Source organism: Octopus bimaculoides, chromosome 1 (assembly GCF_046866305.1).
Source record: "Octopus bimaculoides isolate indiv1 chromosome 1, ASM4686630v1, whole genome shotgun sequence".
Classification (NCBI taxonomy): Eukaryota; Metazoa; Mollusca; class Cephalopoda; order Octopoda; family Octopodidae; genus Octopus; species Octopus bimaculoides.
This window is the reverse complement of record NC_142928.1, coordinates 200,229,770-200,253,215: the sequence shown is the minus strand read 5'-3', so window position 1 is coordinate 200,253,215 and position 23,446 is coordinate 200,229,770. Positions and strand designations below refer to the sequence as shown.

General features: G+C 38.1%; 1 long non-coding RNA gene across 1 annotated transcript in view; it reads right to left on the bottom strand.

The window, feature by feature from the left end:
• LOC149137945 (uncharacterized) overlaps window positions 1-20,276 on the bottom strand; it is a 29,221-nt gene extending 8,945 nt beyond the window's left edge. Inside the window, exon 1 of the long non-coding RNA XR_016244900.1 lies at window positions 20,008-20,276. This is a non-coding gene — a long non-coding RNA (uncharacterized LOC149137945). The remainder of the gene's footprint in view (window positions 1-20,007) is intronic.
• Between the last annotated feature and the right edge of the window lie 3,170 nt (window positions 20,277-23,446).

Genomic DNA, 23,446 nt, shown 5'->3' with positions numbered 1-23,446 from the left:
TGGAAACCATTGAATGTGTTTCTTAAATGCTATTTTGTATTACAAAACATATATCGAGAGATTTTGTATTACACGACATATAGCTGTGATTTTGTCCCAAACTGTATGTACCGACTACTATAAACACTTTGTCTTTATATTTTTATGAACAGAAAAGACATTTATTTCTGTGTTAATGTATTTAAGACTATCTATGCATATATTGTTGGCTAAAGTTTATAGATATATTCAGTAGTACTGTCTTGTGCCTATGCTATAATATTATGTATGTATACACACACACACACACACGTATGTAATTATAGTTTCATTTCAAGATTTCTTGCCAAAAGAACCAGGCTCTAACCTAGATCTAAGGTTCCTTCATTGGAATTTCAACATCAACAACAGGGTATTTTTGTTGGTTTGTTTGCCTGTATGTGCAGATTTGTATGTTTTATGTATGTGTTCTCATTCACATAGTTATGTATGTATGAGGTCTGATCAATAAGTACCTGGACTGTTGCCATAGTAATGAAGTGAAAGCACACAGAGCGACCTTGACCTCTGTTGTGCATGTGCACTAAGTTTTAACATTCTAACTCATTTCTGCTGTTTACAGCAGTTATTAGAAGGAAGGTGTGTAGTGTGTGATTGTCACATTGACCATGACAGAGAACGTTGTCATGGCAATACCTGCTCAGCAGGTGTGGAAGCAAGGTCTAGAATCGAAGGTACTTAAAGTTAACCTAGCAAAGACCAAAGTCTTAGTAAGTAGGAAGGCAGACAAATCAAAAATCCCCTCCGGTAGATGGCCCTGCTTGATCTGTAGGAAAGGTGTAGGTAGAAATTCTATAAGATGTATCTGGTATAAGCTATGTACACATAAGAGGCGCAGCAATATCAGAGGAAGGTTAATAGGGAAAATAGTTTTGTGTGGTAGATGGACAGGTACAATCAACACAAAAAAGTTCAGAAAATGGACCCCATCAAATGCCTGGGGGAAGACTAGAAGTAGTTAATAGTTTCTGTGACCTAGGTGACCAAATCAGTAGTGGAGGTGAATGCTCTGAGAATGTAGCTGCTAGAATGAGAATAGGTTGGGCAAAGTTCAGACACCTCCTACCTCTGTTGGTGCAAAGTGAAAGGTAGACTGTATGATGACTGTACAAACAGCCATGCTATATGGCAGTGGAAGGAAACTGTGGAAGGAAACTGTGGAAGGAAACTGTGGAAGAGGGAGACCCAGGAAGATATGGGATGAGGTGGTGAAGCATGATCTTCAAACATTGGGCCTTACAGAAACAATGACTGAGACTTTTGGGGATATGTTGTGCTTGAGAAGAAGACCCATCGAGCCAAGTAAAATTACAGTCATGACATATTGGCATCATGCAGACTGACACCCATGCTGGTGGCACGTGAAAGCACCCATTATACTCTCAGAGTTGTTGGCTTGGGGAAGGGCATCCAGCTGTAGAAATCATGCCAAATCAGACTGGAGTCTGGTACAGCCTTCCAGCTTGCCGGCCCTGGTCAAACCATCCAACCCATGCCAGTATGGACAACAGACATTAAATGATGATGATTATATATATATATATATATATATATATATATATATATATATCTTCCCAGAAACAGCTGTAAGACTCTATCCATAAAATGCCTTTCCAACCTTACCATTGCTCTCTTTATCTTTTTATATATTTATACATGCACACGCTAATACACGACTTATAATCCCCAATCCTGTTCCTACAACGACTGGGGCAAACTAGTCGGTATACAGCACTTACTCGGTATTACCTATATCCTCTTGGGTTTGGTTAAATCCAATACCCTCCTCAACCTTATATATTTATATATATATATATATATATTAGTCAACAGATGAGGTCGAGAGATACTCAGTATAGATAACACTTTGTAATACTCAAATGATTTGAACTTACAGTCTGGAATCTTTTTCAAGGACAAAGTACACGTGATAAAGAACGGCTACAAGAGGAATCCATGTGAAACTAACAATGGAGATAATAATGATGTGAATAAAAAAACAAATAAACATGTTTGGGCTTCATATATAAAATATATACACATAAATACATTTACGAATATACAGAGAGAGAACCAAAATCTGAAAATATTCAGGAGATAAGCAAGCATAAAGATCATCATCATAATCATTTATATATTCACAGAACAAATTTACATGGAGAGTACAAAGATATAGAAAACTAAAGGGAGACGGCAACTGAAGATGGAGCCTTAATTTATGGTAATGTTTATATGCATACACTAGCAGCTGCATATTCTTGACTTTTTGCACACTCCATCTGCCAACATTATGACTATTACGTAATTCTGAGCCTCCAGAAACAGCTGTTGGACCTGAAATACCTTATTCTCCCCTCTTAGTTTTATGTATTTTTGTATTCCATGTAAATTTGTTCTGCAAATATATAAATATCTTTTGGCTTACACACAAATGTTCATATTCCAAATACTTTTAGTTTTTCTTTCTCTCTAAATCCTTAAATGTATTTGTATATTTTATATATCGAGCCCAAGCATGTTTATTTGCATCATTATCTCTCTCTCTCTCTCTCTCTCATATATATATATATATGGAGCACTAACAGCACTGTCCGAGCATGTTCATTGCCAGAGCAGCTGTCTGGCTTCCGTGCGTAATCGTTACCAGAGTCACCTTCTAGCACTTGTGCTGGTGGCATGTTAGAAAATCATTCGAGCGAGGTCATTGCCAGTGCCGCTGGACTGGCTCCCATGCAGGTAGCACATAAAAAACACCATTTTGAGCATGGCCATTGCCAGTACTGTGTGACTGGCCCTCGTGCTGGTGGCACATAAAAGCACCCACTACACTCTCGGAGTGGTTGGCGTTAGGAAGGGCATCCAGCTGTAGAAACTCTGCCAGATCAGATTGGAGCCTGGTGCAGCCTTCTGGCTTGCCAGTCCTCAGTCAAATCGTCCAACCCATGCTAGCATGGAAAGCGGACGTTAAACGATGATGATGAGATATATATATATATATATATATATATTACATAGAGAGAGATTAGATATATAGATATTCTGCAGTAGTCTAGTATCTATACTAAAACTTATACATCTATTATATGGGAAGGTAACAGTGATGGAAAAGGTGGTGTGGGCATGCTGAGGAATGGATGGATAAGGTCATAGTCGTAGTCAGAATGTTCAATAGAGTACTTAAGCTTAGGCTAGTTTTGCACAATAGTATAGCTACAGTTATTATATCTGCCTATGCCCTACAAGTGAGCCTGCCAAATGAGCAGAAGAACCCCTTTCATGATATTCTTCTGCAGGCTACCTTCAAGACGAGTGACAATGATCTCATCTTCATGGCTGGGGATTTCATTGAGCATGGGGATTTCATAGAGGCAATGACTAGTGACTGAGACTTTTGGTGATATGCTTTGCTTAAGAGGACCCATCAAGCCAAGTGCACCTATGCCTGTGGCACATAAAAAAAATTTTTAAATCAATCTTTGAACGTTGGGCCTGATGGAGGCAAAGTGGTTGAGTTTCTTTCTGGCCTGCACCAGACATCTGTGTCTGTTTTGGCAGGATTTTTATGGCTGGATGCCCTTCCTAACACCACCCACTTGACAGGGTTGGCCAAGTGGTTTTTACATGGCACCAGCACAGGTGGGGGTCATTTTTGGCATGGCTTTTACAGCTGGATGCCCTTCCAAATGCCAGCCACTTTACAGTGTGGACTGAGTACTTTTCAAGTTGCATCTGCACTGACAGGGTCACCAAGTAAATTTGCTAGACAAGGATACTTTGAGAGGGGAGGAGGAATTGGAGGAGGTGTTTAGAAGATTATATATCCACACCTCACCTTCATTAGGACATAGAGTGACCAGCAGATTTGTTTCAGTAGGACATAGAGGGACCGGCAGATTTGTTTCATGGTTGTGAAATGAAAAGATTAGTTTGAATGTCACCAATTTCTTTCAAAACTGTGTCATTGTAACATCTTTCACCTAATATCACCTTTCAAATAGCCATTATCTTTTAATCTTTAACCCTTTTCTTATTTATCATCAAATCTTTCTGCCCCATACAATATAAATGACGGAACAGAGACGTTAACCCTAACCCTTTTGTGTCCCAGCCCTTTCATATAGAATTTCATTTAGTCATTAAGACCTTTGCCTTAGTTTTCTTCTTTCCTTAATTCTTTCATAAAACAATCCCTGTTTCCAAGTTGAAAGAATGGACAATTTCAATTTTCCTTCTATTCTTCTCAATTATTTTTTCCTCTTTTACTCTTTTACTTGTCTCAGTCATTTGACTGCGGCCATGCTGGAGCACCGCCTTTAGTCGAGCAAATCGACCCCAGGACTTATTCTTTGTAAGCCTAGTACTTATTCTATCGGTATCTTTTTGCCAAACCGCTAAGTTACAGGGACGTAAACACACCAGCATCGGTTGTCAAGCGATGGTGGGGGGACAAACACAGACGCACAAACACACATACACATATATATATACATATATACGACAGGCTTCTTTCAGTTTCCGTCTACCAAATCCACTCAAAAGGCTTTGGTCGGCCCGAGGCTATAGTAGAAGACACTTGCCCAAGGTCTTACACAGTGGGACTGAACCCGGAACCATGTGGTTAGTAAGCAAGCTACTTTCCACACAGCCACTCCTGCAGATCATTTGACATAAATTTCGTTAGTTTTCATATTTTCATCACCTACTTTGGACATTTCAACTGGATTTTCATCCACCACAAACTTCTCTATTTCATTGCATTTAGTGCTTTTGTAACTTCACATTCAATTATTTGTGGTTTGTCTATATTTTCAATACTGTTATGTCTTTTCATGATTTCATTACAATTTTTCTTTATATTTTGCCCCATTCTGTCTTATTTCACTTTCTTCTGCCAGAATTTGATTTTGTCTATCTATTACAGTTTAAGGCTGAAGTCTTTGGTCAACTGTTTAATTTAATTACATACTCGTTTAGGTTGGTGATTATTAAAACCTGATTGAATTTCATTTCAAATTTAGGAAATATATTTAATTATTTTTTCTTGATTGCATTTCAAAATCTAATTTCTGTAGCTTCACTCTCTGATACTTCATTTCATTGTGGATTCTTGATACCAATTCCTTTCTTTCACAATCTCAATTGCATTTAATGAAAACCATTGAGATTTGTTTTTCATTTGCATTCTTTTCTTTATCTGCATTTTTCCACGACAATAAACTTTACTGGATTCCAAAGAATTTTGCAGTCATCAGTGAATGTTGTATCATAATGTTTGATGCAGCATCACTAATAAAATTTGGTCAAATTTCTTCTAACTTTTCTTTAACTCACTATCTTGTATTTTTCTCCACACTTTAACTTTGGTTTCAATTGTGCTGTAAGAACTCTATTATCAGTTCACCAGTCAGAACCTGATAACGTGTTTCTTCAATGAATCATGCCATTTTGGTTTCTTCCAATTTTTACATAATCGATTTGATTGCTGTATTTCCCATTTTGAAAAGTCCGAGTAAATAATCACTTTTTATGTAACTCAGAAACTATTCATTATACAAAGACCATTGTCTCAGTAAAAAAAATCAATCAATCACTGTTCAGTTTCATTTCTGTTGCCAAAACCAAATTTTCCACTTAAAGGGTAACTTCATCTGAAAGATTTCTCCACAAACTAGTCATTGACAATTCATGTGTATGTATGTATGTTTACATGATATATATATATATATATATATATATCATCATTTAACGTCCGCTTACTATGCTAGCATGGGTTGGACGGTTTGACTGAGAACTGGTAAGGTTTCTACAGCTGGATGCCCTTCCTAGCATGCCAACCACTCTGAGAGTGTAGTTGGTGCTTTTATATGTGCCACCAGTATGGGAGACAGTCAGGTGGCACAGGCATCAGACATGCTTGAAGGGTGCTTTTTACGTGCCACTGGCACAGGGGCCTGTCAGGCGGTACTCGCATCGATCAGTCAGGTGGCACTGAGAATCTAGAAAGGAGATCAAAAATGTATGCAGCCTTGACACTAAATACTTACAATCATATGGCCATACAAAATACAGACATGGATACATACACACTTGTTCATATATATATATATATATATACAAATTCATATACCTCACAGTACACACCCTAGATACATATATAAATACACACACACACACACATGTATATATATATTTACACACAGAGCAATGGTGGGGCATGCATATCTGATGTGGGATGCTGCTATTTCTTCTTTCATGTGCCATAATGCATGCATGTGTATGTGCACATGAACATGCACACATGCAGAGGCATGCATATACTCATGTACCAATCTGATGGTGGAAAACTTTTGTTTGTGGGTCTGATTATAGTAATGGTGCCATTAGTATTTCCCTTGCAGTTTCTATTGGATACAGCCTGTCTCATATGTTTGTAGCTTCTGTTTGCCATAATGTGTCATGTGGTTGTGTTGGTAAAATCTTTAATTCTATATTATTCAGCATGCAGTTGAATTTATCATTTGCAAGTTAATAGAGAACCAATGTAGGCTAATATAGCACTGATGTAGGTTTCTTATCCTTCTGCTCTTGCCAGTGCTCATCTCTGCTCTTGCCAGTGCTCATCTCTGCTCTTGCCAGTGCTCATCTCTGCTCTTGCCAGTGCTCATCTCTGCTCTTGCCAGTGCTCATCTCTGCTCTTGCCAGTGCTCATCTCTGCTCTTGCCAGTGCTCATCTCTGCTCTTGCCAGTGCTCATCTCTGCTCTTGCCAGTGCTCATCTATGCTCTCAGTTTTGTTACAAGCTGTTTTCCTTATATAAGTTATAGTGGAATTCTTTTAGTCACCATCCATGCATGTATACTATATTACTAATTTTACAATCTATCTTAGGGTTCATTTTACTTACTATACAACTGCTATCGTCACAGATGGTCCTGTTGAAAGGATATATTCTACTTATCTGCTACCAAATGAAAATACCTGACTTTTCAACTACTTTAATCTGAAATTTGACAAAGTGTTTTCACAAATTTAAGGCTGATTCACCCTTTAGGAGGAAGCATTGACATGCATTACACAGTGCAAGCTGTCACTATTATACCAGGAGTCTGCCTCATTTATCTAATCCAAAATTCCTTCTGGTCCCAAAGTCAAATTCTATTGATGCTTCCTAACCTCTTTTTCTTGATTCCTTTGTGCATTGTTCTTTTGGAGGAAGTCTTGTGTACACTTTGTCATTTTATGGAGTTGGCACCACCAGAGAGACATTATTCATTGCTTTCAATAAGTCTGATAAACCATCATCATCCTCATTTAACATCTATTATTCATGCTGGTATGAGCTGGATGTGGGAGCTGGTAAGGCCAGGGGTCATGCCAGGCTGCATTGCCTGTTTTGGCATGGTTTCAATGGCTGGGTGCCCTTCCTCACACCAACTTCTTTACAGAATGTACCAGGTGCTTTTTATGTGACACCAGCACCAACAGGATTACCAAGTAATTTGCAAGACAAAAACCCCCTTCAGCTGGTTAGGCAGCATTAACCTAGGTGATTTGAGATATCGTTTCTGTTGTGGTGGAGAAGTCTTTTGGAGTGCAGTAAGGTGCCGGATATCTTGGTCTTTTGCTATCTCCTTCATAACGTTCAGCATTTTAAGATCAGGTTTCTATACTTTGCCCCATGTCTTCCGGGGTCTGCCTCTTCCAAAAGTTCCATCCTCTCTAAGTGATCAGCACTTCTTTATGAAACTGTCCTCATCCATCTGCATCACATGACCAACCCAGAGCAGTCTTCTCTCTTGCACACTACATCTAATTCCTCTTATAACCAACTTCTGTGTCAATACACCAATGCTCTATCATACGTGCATACCGACACTGCACAACCAGTGGAGCATACTAGTTTCATTCCTCTTTAGTCTATGCAGGTCCTCTGCATTCAGGGCCCATGTATCATTATCATGCTGCATTGTCGTTTGTATACATGCACATTACAGTTTTCCTTTCACTTGGGGAGGGAGAGAGAGAGAGAGAGAAAGAGAGAGAGAGAGAGTCCTTTGGTTACCAACACAGGTAAAAGCTCTCTGAATTTTCTCCATCCTATTCTTGTTCTAGCAATTACACTTTCTGTGCATCCTACCCAACAGCTAATTAGGTTCCCCTCGGTAGCAGAAATTATCCACGACCTCTAAAGAGCCTCCAGAGTATTTGAGAAAATCTATTTCCTGAGTATCTGTAGTTTTTATGGCTCCCATGCATCTTCCACAGACAAACACTACCTTATCTAATAATCTTCCTATTATTCCACTGCACCACTTGTGTGTCCATCGCTTGCACTGGATATACCATATTGAATTCCTGTCTACACCTTTTTTCTACATATTGATCAAGGCCATTTACCTAATGGAAGAAGTGTCTTGTCCATTTTCTTATTTTCTAGAACCTTAGTCTTTGCTAAGCTAACCTTAAAGCCCTTTGATTTCAGGTTTTGCTTCCACACCTGGGGTTTCTTTTCTAGTTCTGTTAAAGAATCTGCTATGAGAGGAAGATCATAAGCATATGGTTGTTCCCAGGGGAAGCGAGTCTTGAATTCCTTTGTTTATGGCGTGGAGGACAATGATGATTAAGAAGGGACTGAAAATCGAACCTTGATGAATGCCTACCTTACACTAAGTTTATCACAGTATTCATGATTAACTCTCACTTATTGACCGGGCCTCTGTACATGGCCTGTACAGTTTTCACAAGCCACTCATCTATCCCGAGGTTCTTCAAAGCCCACCATATAACACAGCAGGTTACTCTGTCAAAGGCTTTCTCCAAGTCTACAAATACCAAGTACAATAGTTTAATCTTAGCCAAATACTTCTGCAGTTGTCCGACTATAAATATAGTATCTGTAGTGATTCTCCCTGGCACAAAGTCAAACTGCATTTCATCTATTCTGATCTGGTTCCTCATTAATTGGGTTATAAATCTTTCTTATTACCTGGTCTAGCAGTTTGATGCTTCTGTATTACTTATATGTATAGGAGTAGGCCATGTGGTAAGAAGCTTGTTTCTCAACCACATGGTTCTGGGTTCAGTCCCACTGTGTGGCACATTGGGAAAATGTTTTCTATGATAGCATTAGGTCAATCAAAGCCTTGTGAATGGATTTAGCAGAAAGAAACAGAAAGAAACCTGTCATATATACATATATAACCTCAGAGTGGTTGGCATTAGGAAGGGCATCCAGCTGTAGAAACTCTGCCAAATCAGATTGGAGCCTGATGTAGCCATCTGGTTCATCAGTCCTCAGCCAAATCGTCCAACCCATGCTAGCATGGAAAGCGGACGTTAAACGATGATGATGATGATATATATGTGTGTGTGTGTTTGTCCCCCTGCAGTTGCTTGACAACCGATGTTGGTGTATTTACATCCCTGAAATTTAACAGTTCAGTAAAAGAGACCAATAGAATAAGTACTAGGCTTACAACGAATAAGTCCTGGGGTTGATTTGCATGGCTGCAGTCAAATGAGTGAAACAAAAACAAGAATAAATATATATATATATATATATATATATATATATAATTCAAATATAGGATAAAATCTTTATGAAAATTTATCAAGTAGTTAGCGTGAAAAAACGTCATAAGGGAAAAATTTATTAATTATTCCCTATAAATATATTTATTTATATTAAGGGCATTACTATAGATAAATGCCTCATGCTAGGAGGGACTCTTAAAGTAAAAACTACCATAATAAACACATTTTACAGAACACAAGGAAATGCAACTCTCGAAGCGAGCCTCTTAAAATCAGACTCAGCTGCATATCATATGATTTCATAATTAGTGCACAATATGCACTTTTTACTCGTTAGTGCAAGCATAAAAACATGCAAAAAAATAAACAAAAATCGACATACCAGACGAACACCCCATGTATCCAGCATAGTACATAGAAATTTTTTACACTTATATATCTATGTAAGAGGCAGGCTTTTCGAATTGCATAAACCTTGTTATGACATACTTAGAAGTTCAAATTTATGAACATGCCAGACTGAAATCTGGTGATAGCTTTCATAAACACCTATTTGTCAACTGGAAATTCTACTTGGATGATTGTTTCATTCTGTGGTCACATAATTTGGATCACCGTAGCCAATTTACAATGGAATACAGTCAAAAACAGCTACCCTTTTTGGACATCCTAATAAAAAAAAAAAAAGAGATACTAACACTGAAACTGGCATCTACTTTAAACCGACGGACTCAAAACAACATCTACTATTTTCTTCCTGCCATCCAAAGCATACTAAAGTCAATATACCTTTTAACTTGGCAAGAAACATTTGCACAATTGTGTCTAATCCCAAAGTCCAGGAAAATGATTGCAAGAACTTAGAAATATATTATGCAAAAGAAAATATCCTGTCAGTTTAAGCAATAATGGAATAGAATGTGCAAAAATGATAGACATCCAGGAATTATGAAAAAGAGAACTCCTTGATACATAATGTTTTACCTTATGTATCAACATGAAATCCAAGAAACATGGAAGCATACATTATCCATCAGAACATACCCCTTTTGATCAAAAGAAATGTTCATATTTGATTATGAAATGGGGAAACTCACTCACTCACCTGTTATACACAAAGAATGCTACTCCTAGACATTAAAACCCACTAGATCCTGAGATCAAATGGAAACTTCCACAGAAAAAAGTGATATTGATATGCTATACTTAAGAAGGGATGAAAGAGGTAGAAACTTGAGATCAGTGACCTGTGAATGAAAACAGCGCTTGAAACAATTATTAAAAGTAAAAAACAATCTAAATCTCTAAAATGGCTACTTGCTAGCACTAAATTACTCACCAAAATTACAATCTAAATAGTAAAAAAAATGTCACCGTCCTAATTGCGGTAAGTGCATCAGACTTATGGAAGGTTCAACATATGATTTCAAATCAGGGCAAACATTCACCGTAAAGCATTATTTCACCTGTGCATTGAGGAACTTAATTTATATTCTCAAATGCAGTGAGTGCGGTGGGGACTACATAGGTCAATCAAGGTTGACTTTGAAGGATAGAATGATAGTACACAGGCAACAGATTACCAATTAGATCTTTCATTTGTCAAAAGCAGACCCTCAGAAAAAAAAGAAACAAACATTCAGCTGGCCAAGACCAGAAGCTTCTTAAGGGAATCAACCAACTGGACTGCTGGATGGCTCACTCCCTTAAAATCATCATTACTATCATCCAGTGTTTTAAATCCAGGTTTTGTCCTCGTTAACAGGGGTGACTGGATCTATCTCAATGCCATAGCAACCATCCTCACACCATCTTGCCCAGTTTTGGGTGTCCTTTTTCAAACCAAACCTCTCAATCTCCTCCTCCACCTGTCCCCTTCACCTTTTCCTTGGTCTACTTTGCTTTCGCATTCCATTGACTACAAATATTAAAATTCTACACAACTTTTGCTTTCTGAAAGGCCAAAAAGATCAAGTTGGGTTGTCTTAACCAAACCTGAGTTTATACAAAGAATGCTATGAGCTCAGTTTTTTATCCCATGCCAATAATGTTTCTTCAAAAGATGCATTTCTTAGGGAAAATCATAAAGCATTACTTTTCACAGTTCATTCTTGAAAGGATCGAGAAAGATGCTCTCTACTGTCACTGTGTTCCAATTGATAAAAACACAGAAAATGGATTGATTTTGATGTATTAGACTGTTAATATAATAGGACGAGAGATAAAGGGCTTATATTAGTATTCTCAGTTTATATTCAGCAATCAAAAAAAAAAAAATGTGCGCTCACTCTCTCACACACACACACGTCAGCAGGAGGGGAAAAAATCATCATTGTTTAATGTTTGTTGTCCATGCTGGCCTGGGTTGAATGGTTTGACAGGAACTGGGCAGCTAGGGAGCTGTCCAGACACCAATTGTCTGTTGTGACATGATTTCTAAGGCTGGATGTCCTTCCTAATGCCAACCACTGCATTTACACAACACTGGCATGAGTACATTTTTATGTGGCACCAGCAAACGACAAGCCTGTATGGATGGATGACAGCAATTTTATTTAGCTTGACACATCTTCTCAAGTACAGCAAATCAGGACATCTTCTGTTCCCTTGTCATTTCCTCATTGAGGCCTAGTATCCAAAGGTCCTTTCTCACCACTTTGTCCCATGTCTTCCTGGGTCTACTCCTTCCACAGGTTCCCTCCACAATTAGTGCTTGGCACTTCTTTATGCAGCTGTCCTCATCCATATGCATCACATGATCATACGAGCAGAGTCCTCCCTCTTGCCCACAACATCCGATGCCTCTTATAAAGTTTTCTTCTTAAATCATTTGCACACTGACATTACCCATCTGGCAGAGCATGTTAGCTTCATTTCCTTCAAGCCTTCACAGGTCCTCCGTAGTCAAGGCCCATGTTTCACTACCATGTAACATAGCTGTATGTACACAGGCATCATGCAATCTGCCTTTCACTTCAAGGGAGAGGCTGTTAGTTACCAACAAAGGTAGAAGCACTCTGAACTTTGGCCAGCCTGTTGAATATCTTTCCTTCTCCGAACAGGAGGTGAAAATTGCTTATGATTGCATGAAATTGTATCACTATCAATAACTTCTAACTCCTTGATTAGCTCCAGTGAAACCAATCAACTATGTAAATATTACATTTCATTAAAAAAAATATGTTTTGCCCAACATCAAATTTCTCTGTATTTTCCTTCTTTTTGTATTTTTCACTATGATTCACCACTTCGAAAAACTTTTTTTTAATCAAACAATTTCACTTTATATATCTATATATAGATATACACATACACTATTCACATAGCAAATACTGGTGTAATTTCCGATCAATGTTTTCTGTTAAACCAGAACATTTATCTATTTTTAGATTCAAAAGAAAATTTTAAAAAAAAACTAAAAAAAAAACTCATACTCTTGAACACTTTTGACCTTAATATCCAACCATGACTTCCACTCAGACACACCAATCAATCAGTTTGAGATTCTCCCAATAGATCTATCACATATACTACCAATCAACCAGCTTCCGGCAGTGAACAAAATCCCTTCATGATTTTTAACTGTTTCTTCTTTGGAAATCTTTTTAAAACTTTATTTCTGTTTATTTCCATGGATTTCCTTCCTCTTGTTCTTTTGATTCTTCTTGTCATCACTGACATTGTGGTCATCGTCATCATCATCATCATCATCTCTTTTGTTTAGTCCAAATTGTTCAATTTGTCTGATTGAGTGACAAAATGATTGATTAACTGTTCATCTATTCAGACATATTAAATTGATTGCAAATCTATTTTTTCATCTGTTCATTTATCAAATGTTGATCTTTTTGTTATTATTATTATTATTATTTAGCTTTCATCTTTATTTCATTTCAGTTTTATTGCTGTGAAAGAAAAAAAAATAAATACAAACCTTGAGCATCTTGACAGTCTTTCAGTGGGAGCCTGAATACAATGATTGATATATGCAGTCATCCTCACCACCACCACCACCACCACCATCATCATTGTCACCATCATCATTGTCACCATCATCATCTTTCTCCTCCACTACATCATTTTAACATCCACTTTTCCATTCTGGCATCACTCACTTTGAGGAACATTTTCCCAGACAGAGGTTCTTTATGTCACCAACCCTCACCTCTTTTCAAGTCAGGTCTTATGGCCAGACATGTTTTCATGACCAATTGGATATGAAGGCCACTGCTTGTATGACAGTGACACTTGTTTACGACTATCACATCATGCTCAGGCAACAAGACACAATTGCACCCACTCAAACACATACATGCACACAGACACACACACACCTTGTTCAAATACCTAAGCCACAACAATTGTAGTATATCCCAAAATGTTTTAATATATCAATAGTAGAATGAAGGCATCAGTAAGCAAGTGCCATCTTGAAGGAAATCCAGGTGACAAGTTAAGAAAGAGCCACCCATTGGATATGGCGGAAAAGGAATAACGAAACCTGGCTGGAGATGTGATGATCCTGAAATGGAGTTGACATTGAATATTTGTCAGTTGAAACAGGAGGTAGGGTTTTACATTAATGAAACAGGTGCTGGAGCACTGTTAAAGCCATTGAAAAGGCGGCTCCAGAATGGTGTACACTCTCTCCTGATGACCCCTGAAACCTTGTGATAGCCAGTGTGTGGAGTTGTCAACTGAGTGCACTCGTATCATCAAGTTGTTTCCAAGTCTATCACAAGATACTTCTTTCAGCAAATGTAATTCTCTGTGTTTAACAAGAAGGGGAGATTCAGAGTGGACAATAAGGAACAACGAAAAGTTAGAAAACATCATAAAAAAAAACAAAAACGGTACAAATGAAGAACAGCAGTGCCTCATCTGATGTAACTGAACATATTGCTGTCTCCCATCACTGTGGCTACCACCTTAGGCTCCAGCATGGTGAAGGAATCTATGTTCTTACTTGACTTATCAGAAACAGCAGACAAATCTTCTTCAAAGTGATTTTTAAAAATGAGAATATTTTCTAGGTACACATCTAGAAAAACAAAATGATCAAGGCTGGAACATCTTTGATCAGGGGTCTGCTCAACCACAGCTGATCTGGGGGTTAGACAACATGATTACATTCAATAATGGAATCAAAAGCCAGATACTGGTGTCAACCATGTTGTCTGCCTCTTCATCTAAGGAGAGTTATACCATATCAAGAGTATTCCATTCATAGTTAATCCAACTACATAAATGTGAACCCATGAGAAAGCTTCTACTCAGTCGTTCAACATCCCAAAAATAGCAGTCAAATCCCTCTCAAATTGAATGCTACAGTCTTCTTCAAAATGAAATGAAGTGAAGTGAACAATGTAGTAAGAGAAATACAAAAAAATTAATCAGACAGGATGGTCATGAGATGGAACATCTTTCATTTTATACTTGATCAGAGCAGTCTTGGGGTTAAACAATACATATTTATTATCGATAGAGTTATATGATACAAGTTTGTGTGTCACATTGGTTTCAAGCAGTGTGATAATTAGTGATAATTTGGAGTTATTGACTGATCTCCAGCTTTATTGATTGGTCTCTAATAACTGAATGAACTAGATTAATCTTCTTTTGTTGATTTGAAATAAGGTTAAACATTTGCTGCTGGTCAAGAGGAACATCAACCAAGTCAATAGGATTGGTTGATGTGGGGACCCATGGCCATATGGGGGTACCCAGTTACAGGAGGATTATGGAGGCTGTAGATTGAACCCAGCAACTATCACAAATCTTGGAAGATCTGAAGAGAAGGACATAAGTAACTCTTCTTTCAGATTAAATCTTAAGAAAAAAACATCAAACGTTTCATAATTATATTGATGAGATGTTTATGATAACAATATTGATTTTTACGATTGGTACAAAACAAAAGAATGGATGAGAGTAAAGACAGCCAGCCATTTAGCTCATTAGCCAACACCTAGGGAAGGAAAAAGTCAAGCAAAATTGAAACTCAGAAAGTGTAAAACTATATAATGTCTTATTTAACATTTCCACTATTTACATCATTATCATTTAATGTCCACTTTCCATGCTGGCATGAGTTGGATGGTTTGACTGAGGACTGGAAAGCCAGGACATTGCACCAGGCTCCAATCTGTATCTGGCAAGGTTTCTACAACTGGATACCCTTCGTAATGCCAACCACTCCAAGAGTGTAGTCAGTGCTTTTTATGTACCACTGGCACGAGGGCCAATCAGGAAGCACTGGCAACAACCACGCTCAAATAGTGTTTTTTACATGCCACCGGCACAGGAACCAGTGAGGCGGTACTGGCATCAGCCATGACAATGATTTCACTTGACTCACCATGTCTTCTCAAGCACAGTTTATGGTCCAATGATTGACGGTTACTCTTAAATGGGCTGGTTATGCTGCACTGGCATAGGCCACAGCTATGGTCTCACTTGGCTTTCTAGGGCTTCTCAAGCACAACATTTGAAGGTTGTGCTTCAACCCTCATCCCAGGTCTTCCTGTGTTTACCTCTTCTCCAGGTTCCCTCCACTGTTAGTATGTGACACTTTTTCACACAGCTGTCCTCATCCAGATGCAACACATGACCATACCAGCACAGTCGTCTCTCTTGCACACCACATCTGATGCTTCTTGTGCCCAACTTTTTCCTCAGGGTACTTACACTGTCATGTGTGTACACTGACATTACACATCCAGTGGAGCATACTGGCTTCATTTCATGCAAGCTTACACATGTCCTCAGCAGTCACAGCCCATGTTTCACTGCTGTGTAGCATGGCTATTCTCACTCATGCGTCATACAATCTACCTTTCACTCTCAGGGAGAGATACTTTGTTACCAGCAGAGGTAGGAACTCTCTGAACTTTAACCAGGCTATTCTTATTCTAGCAGCTATGCTCTCAGAGCATCTTCCCCCACTACTGACTTGGTCACCTAGGTAACGGAAGATATCAACTACTTCTAGTTTTTCCCCCTGGCATGTGACGGAAGCTGTTTTCTGCACATTTTCAGTGTTTATTGCTCCTGAGCATTTGCCAGACTCAAGCTATTTTCCCTGTTATCCTTCCTCTGGTATTGCTGCACCTCTTGCATGTCCATAGCTTACACTGGGGACATCTTATGGAGTTTCTACCTACACCTTTTCTACAGATTGAGCAGGGCCATCTACCCGAAGGGATTTGTGATTTGTCTGCCTTCCTATTTACTAAGACTTTGGTTTTTTGCTAGATTGACTCTAAGGCCCTTCGGTTCTAGACCATGCTTCCACACCGAAACTTATTTAGTTCTGATAGTGATTCAGCTATTAGAGCAAGGTCATCAGCATAGAAGAGCTCCCAGGGGCTGCTTGTCTTGAATTCCTGTTATTGCCTGGAGAACTATGATGAATAAGAAGGGGCTGAGGGCTGATCCTTGGACTCCTACCTGGAATTCTTCACTATACTCGTTGCCAACCCACACCTTACTGACAGCATCCCTGTACATGGCTTGTACAGCTCTCACTAACCACTTGTCTATCTCTAGTTACTGCATTGACCATCGGATAAGGGATCAAGGGACCCTGTCAAAGGCTTTCTCTGTGTCAACGAAAGCCAAGTACAGAGGTTTATCCTTGGCTAGGTATTTCTCCTGCAGCTGTCTTACCAAAAATATAGCATCAGTGGTGCTTCTCCCTGGCACAAACCCAAACTGCATCCCATCTAAACTAACTCTCTCCCTAATTAGTTGGGCTATGGCCCTCTCCGTGACTCATTACCTGATCCAACAATTTGATACCTTTATCATTTTCATTTCAATAATAACAAAGTCCTTATTCTTTGCAATGTAATAAACAAAATATTTCTCAACTAAGTAAATTTTTCTTTCTTTGATTTGAAAGAATATCTAGAAGTCAGAAGAATTTAGATTTGCAAATCAGCCAACCTATTTCCAGTGCATTTTCTCTGCTGTCATTCCATCTTCTCTCCATTCTGTTCCATCTCCTGCTTCCATTCCTCGGTGTTCATACTGTCCTAATTAAATTTTTCCACTCTTCACACAGAGACTGTGTAAAGACTCATGGGAATGTCTAATTGGTTCTAATTGAACTGATTGACCAACTGAAACTAAATCAGTTAAAATGTATTTTATTGCTTGTAAAATATCAGCAAAAGATTTTCATCCATTTGACTGACGTTCGCATCTTATGGTCGTCTCTCAGAGAACTTTGACTTTGCAAAAATAATCAAAGCCAGTCTTTTGTTTAAAAATGGATGACAACTCCTGTTTTCCTAAAGGTAACTTTACCTCCACTTTCAACAGGAGCACTCCCTTTAGTTAACTTTGAACATTGCAATTCAACAACATTATTTCAGCAAAATGAAATTAAAATAATTAAATAAGGTGGTCTTCAGTCAATTTTACAGCATAGGTTCAATTCCTAGTTGTATTAAATAAAATTTCCTTTACAACATTGATCTTCTTGAGATAAGAAGTTAAGTATCCAAACTTGAAGGTCTTTTTATAAAATTATGGTCTTCTGTTACCAAGACCTCGGATTGGCTTCCATGCCAGCGGCACGTAAAAAGCACCATTCGAATGTGACCGTTGCCAGTGTCGCCTCACCAGCACATGAAAAACATTTGAGCAATGTCCTTGCCAGTGCTGCCAGTCTGACTCCCGTGCAGGTAGCATGTAAACAGCACCACTTGAGCGTGTTGTTGCCAGAACCACCTGACTGGCCCTCATGCCAGTGATACACAAAAGCACCCACTACATTCACGGAGTGGTTGGCATTCGGAAGGGCATCCAGTTGTAGAAAGTCTGCCAGATCAGATTGAGCCAGGTGCAGCTTCTGGCTCATCAATCCTCAGTCAAACCGTCCAACCCATGCCAGCATGGAAAGCAGACGTTAAACGATGATGATGATGAATTGTTGAAAGAAGAGAGGCAGTAACCTAGATATTCTAACATTTAGTCAAACTCTAAACATTTTAGAATATGTTGGAATATGCAAACAGATAATAGTGCCACAGGGATATGAATATTAGAATCAGCAAGCTAAAAATTACCAAAGAGCATTTTATTTCCTCATCACCCAAACTGATGTTTTATAGCTGGTGTTTTCATCAAATTAATTTTTCAAGAAAGCTTCTTTTTTGGTTTTTTTTTTGGTTAATTCTACCATTTTCAGTCGTCTGAACATTTAGTTTGTAGTAACTCCTGCGCATGCGTAGAATTAATAAAGCAAGCGTTTCCCGCTCAATTCATTCTCTTTCACGCTGGCCAGCGATTGAGCATGGACGTGTGTTTTAAAGCTGTCCCTACATCTTTCGGTCTTATACTCGACAGCTCGTTATTCTCACCTCTAAAGATGTATAACTAAAGATATGTATGTTTATCACCTAAATAAATGTTGTTTAAGTTGTTTAGTCTGGAGTTCAGCGTTCCGTCTATTTCTTCAATTTTATAGTAGAAAGTCAGGTATACAATCTAAAGATGTATAACCCACTTTCTACTAAAAGTTTTATTGCTATTTTTATTCTAGAAATATTCCCAGATTAACATTTTCTCCATTCCTCCTCAAGCTGATACCATTGTTTCATTGTTTCAGTGAGCTAACACTGTCATGCTTGTTAGATCAGAAACTCACCTCATATAATAATGTCTTCTTTCTTTCTGCTTCTAAAAATATGTTTAAAAACTTGGTAGCTTTTTAAAGAAAACCATCTATGAAATATTTTCCCCTCCACTCTCTCTCTCTCTCTCTTCTCTATCCTTATTTATAAAGCTATGATGTTCCTGCAAACATTGGCCATTTCATTTACTGCACAAATGAATGGGTTTTTTAGCATTTCTACGAAAACAGGACACATTCTGCTTAACAACAAAAAGTCTTTCCTCAAAATGTATTCAATAATTTAACACGAAGAATTTATTACAGAGAAGCTTTACAAGAAATCAGGCGGGTGTGGGTGTGTGAAATGGTTTTTGTGATATGCAAGTTGTTGTTTCTACCACTTGAGATAAAATGTGTCCGAATGAGAGGAAAATATAGAAACACTCATTCATGGAAATTGTGCTCGCGCGCGTGTGTATATATATATATATATATATATATATATATATATATATAAATGGACGAATGTAATGAAGGAGTAAATGGTATAAAGTTGTCCACTTTATATACAGCTCAAGCAATTAGCGCTCAAATGAAACTTCAGGAATATAAAATTAAGGACAGAGAGAGAGAAATTTCAAACGTTGGTGTGTATATATCCATTGAATCCATTTAAAATCATCGAAATCCAGAGATGCATCCACGTAAATGAGATGTTATAAGAATTTATAAACATATGGACCTACGAAGATTCATAAAATAAACATTCATAGATATATAAACACATAAATATAAATAGAGAGATGTACTTACGAAGTCCGAATGTCCGTACTAGAATCAACGAGAAGAAAGTTGGTGTCAGATGATTCTGGAGCAATCCTAAACAGGTTCAAAAGTCTTGCGACCATTCCGAGAAGATCGATATGGACGAACCCAAAGCGGTTTATCTAAACTTCTCTCATTAGGGTTAAGGCATTCAAAGAGTTGTTAAAATTTTAAGAGATATGACAGGTTTGAGAATTTAAAAAAGAATTAAAACTAATGTTTAGTCGAACCATACTCTTCAAAGAGAAAATATTAAAATTTACAGATTTAAGGCCCATTACGACGCTCTATATAATAGTATTGTAAGAAGAGTCCATAATATAAGGGATGGCTAGATTAGGATCTTATAGGCTAATTATTTGGTGGGGGTGGGGGGAGAATTAAAAAGTTGAAAGATATTTGTGTCTAATTACGACGTCAGATATTTTATGAAGTAAAGTATTTTTGTTGGCACGGAGTTTGTGGATCGCCTCCTTCGTTGGCAACTAAGTTCCCGCCGTTTTTTTAAAATTAAAATTTTTTAAAAGGTCTAATAAAAAATAACAACTAATTAATCAATAATTGTTGTTTACAACTTCTTCCCAACGTTCAACAAGATTTTCAATACCTCATTGGTAGAAATCACCCGATTTCGACTCGAAGGATTGATCCAACCAAGCTCTCAATTCTGCATTGCATCAGTATTGAACAAAACTCCACGCATTTGAAAGAGATCGAAAGATGTGGAAATCCGTTGGTGCCAAATCAGGAGAGTACGGCAGGTGTGGCAGCACTTTCCTAGCCATGCGTTTGACTGGCTTCCTTGGTCATATTGGCGATGTGTGGGCAGGCATTGTCGTGCAGCAGAAGAATTCCATGATGACGATTAGGTCTTTTCTCTTGAATAGCCGTGTTGAGTCGTTCCATCTGTGGAACATAGAGTTCCGCCTTGACCGTTTGGTTCCGTTCAAGCAATTCGTAATGGATAATCCCTTCCCAGTCTCACCATACGCACAACATCGTTTTACGCGGATGAAGATCATGTTTCACGTGCGGTGTTGCTTGTTTACCGGGGCTAAGCCATTCCTTATGCTGCTTCATATTGATGTACAGGCACCATTTTTCGTCGCCAGTAACGATTCGATAAAGAAATCGTTGCTTGTGCCCATGAGTTGAGTGGTAACAAGCAAGCAAACCAGCGAAGATTGTGGCTCGTTGATTTTTGTTGTTGTCACTTGAAGCATGTGGAACTCATGCTCCATACTTCTGAACCTTTCCCATCGAGTGAAGATGCTTCTCTATAGCAGTGTGGGAACATTTCATTTTCTCTGTCAGTTCCCTTGTCAGTTGGCGATAATTTTCGTGCAAAAGTTGGTTTAATTGCTCTTCATCGAACTCAACTGGGTGGCCAAAACGAGGTGCATTTTTGAGGTCAGAATTTCCATTTTTGAACTTGGCATACCAATCACGAGCAGTTCTTACAGCTATGGCACCCTCTCCATACACAGCATAAATGACGCGAGCAGATTTTGTGGCCTTAGAACCTTGATTAAAAGCAAAAAGGAGGTGTCGAAAATGCTCGTTTTTCTTAACTGGACTTTCCATTTTTATGATCTGAAAATAAACAAAAATTAACTAAAATTAACTTGAAAAAAAAAACAACAAACAAACAAACAAACAAAATAGATTCCAAAATAATTCAAAAATAGAATTCTCGAAAAAAAAAAAAGATTCCAAAATTAAAAAAAACGGCGGCAACTTAGTTGCCAACCCAATATTATATGGTGTGGCTTCTGTTATTATAGACCAATCTAGATTGAATTCTTTATTGTTCATTTTTAATTTATTGATGTGGGTTGCTAGTGTGGTTGAATTTTTAGTTTCGTGGTTAGTAAATGAGCTTTTTTTATGCGCCCTATATCTAATCTTAAAATCAGTCGTACATCTTTTTAGGTTCATTAAGGGTTGAGACTTCAGCTTCATATATATTTCTCCTTAAACAGAAACCTTTTGGGGGGACAAAGCTCCCTATTATGACAATTACGTATTTTATTTGTTTTATTTCCTGTTTTAGTCTTTCTATTTCTAATATCAAGGTTCTTATTATTGTTCTTCATGTTAAGGTCTGCTAAATTATCATCTCTGTTGGTGTCATTATTTCTCAGTTTAAGTCTATTGTTGTATCCTAGATTGAGTGGGTTTGAGTATAGAGTGATATTTATGACCTAGTGGGAAGTTCCTACCGATAATGCTAAAAAATAACTTAGGGAGGTTTCTGACCTAGAGGGAAAAGGGGTGGGTGTGAACCATATAATTTCCCGTCTCCTCCCTGAGTTGTTCCTATTCTGCCCAGTTATCATTATAATTGAATAAGTTAAGATGTTTTCTAAAGTGGTGTTGGTTTCTATATTCGGTGGGGTTGTTCATGGAAGGTGTGTCGATGTTTGAATTCGCAATATTTGGAAACCATTTGCCTATTTTGTTTTTAAATATTGTGTTCTTAATGTAATATATATTTCTCTTGAATCCACCGTCTTTTAGTACTGTGTTATAAAGGAGTGCAAAACCATCGAAGATCTTTTAATTTGCAGATAAATTAGATATTCTTATCGACACACATTTCATTATCCCCTTTTAGGGCCCTTTGGGGATGATTTAATTAGGCGCGGATATTCTTCATAGTTTTGTTAGGCTTAGGGTAAGCATAGAATAAGCCCTTATCGAGATTTAATGTTACCTCCAATATGTTAACACATATTTACTGACATTTTTAAATACATTATCCATTTTAATTTAATTTTATTTTAAAATGTTTCAGCTGCAAAGCTGCAGTCATGCTGGAGCACCACTATTGACTGAGCTACAACATTATTTTGAACCTCCTCTAATATGTAGAATTTGGTCAATGATGGAGTTTGATGCTGCTGCCCTCATCTATGTTTCCTGCCGTGAGGTAGGCTCGTCTGGCACCCGTAACAGGAAGAGATCCAGTTTTGTTTTAAAGACACGTCCACACCATGCAGGTCTCTCAGGCATTTGGAAGGATATTAAAGAGCTGTGGGCCCTTGATGCCCAAGCTGTCGCAGTATCTGGTCCTGGATTTTGATGGTGATGCTGGGATCTTTGGAACTATGCAGTGGCACCTCGTTCTACAGTTTGAATGACTTTCAATACCAAAGTTTGGTACAAGGCCTTCTAGGATTTTCCAGATATATATCACTGCATATCTCTCCCGCCTTCGTTCCAGGGAGAAGAGTTTTAATTCGTTAAGTCTTTCCCTGGAGCTGACATGTTGCATCGATACGATTTTCCTAGTGTAGCTTCGTTGGATTGCTTCGAGTTCCGCCGTAGATATTTTATTGTGTGGTGACCAAAGATGGGAGCAATAGTCTAAGCGGCTGAGAACGTATACCCTCCAGAGGATCATCAATGTCTCCTTTTCTCTTGT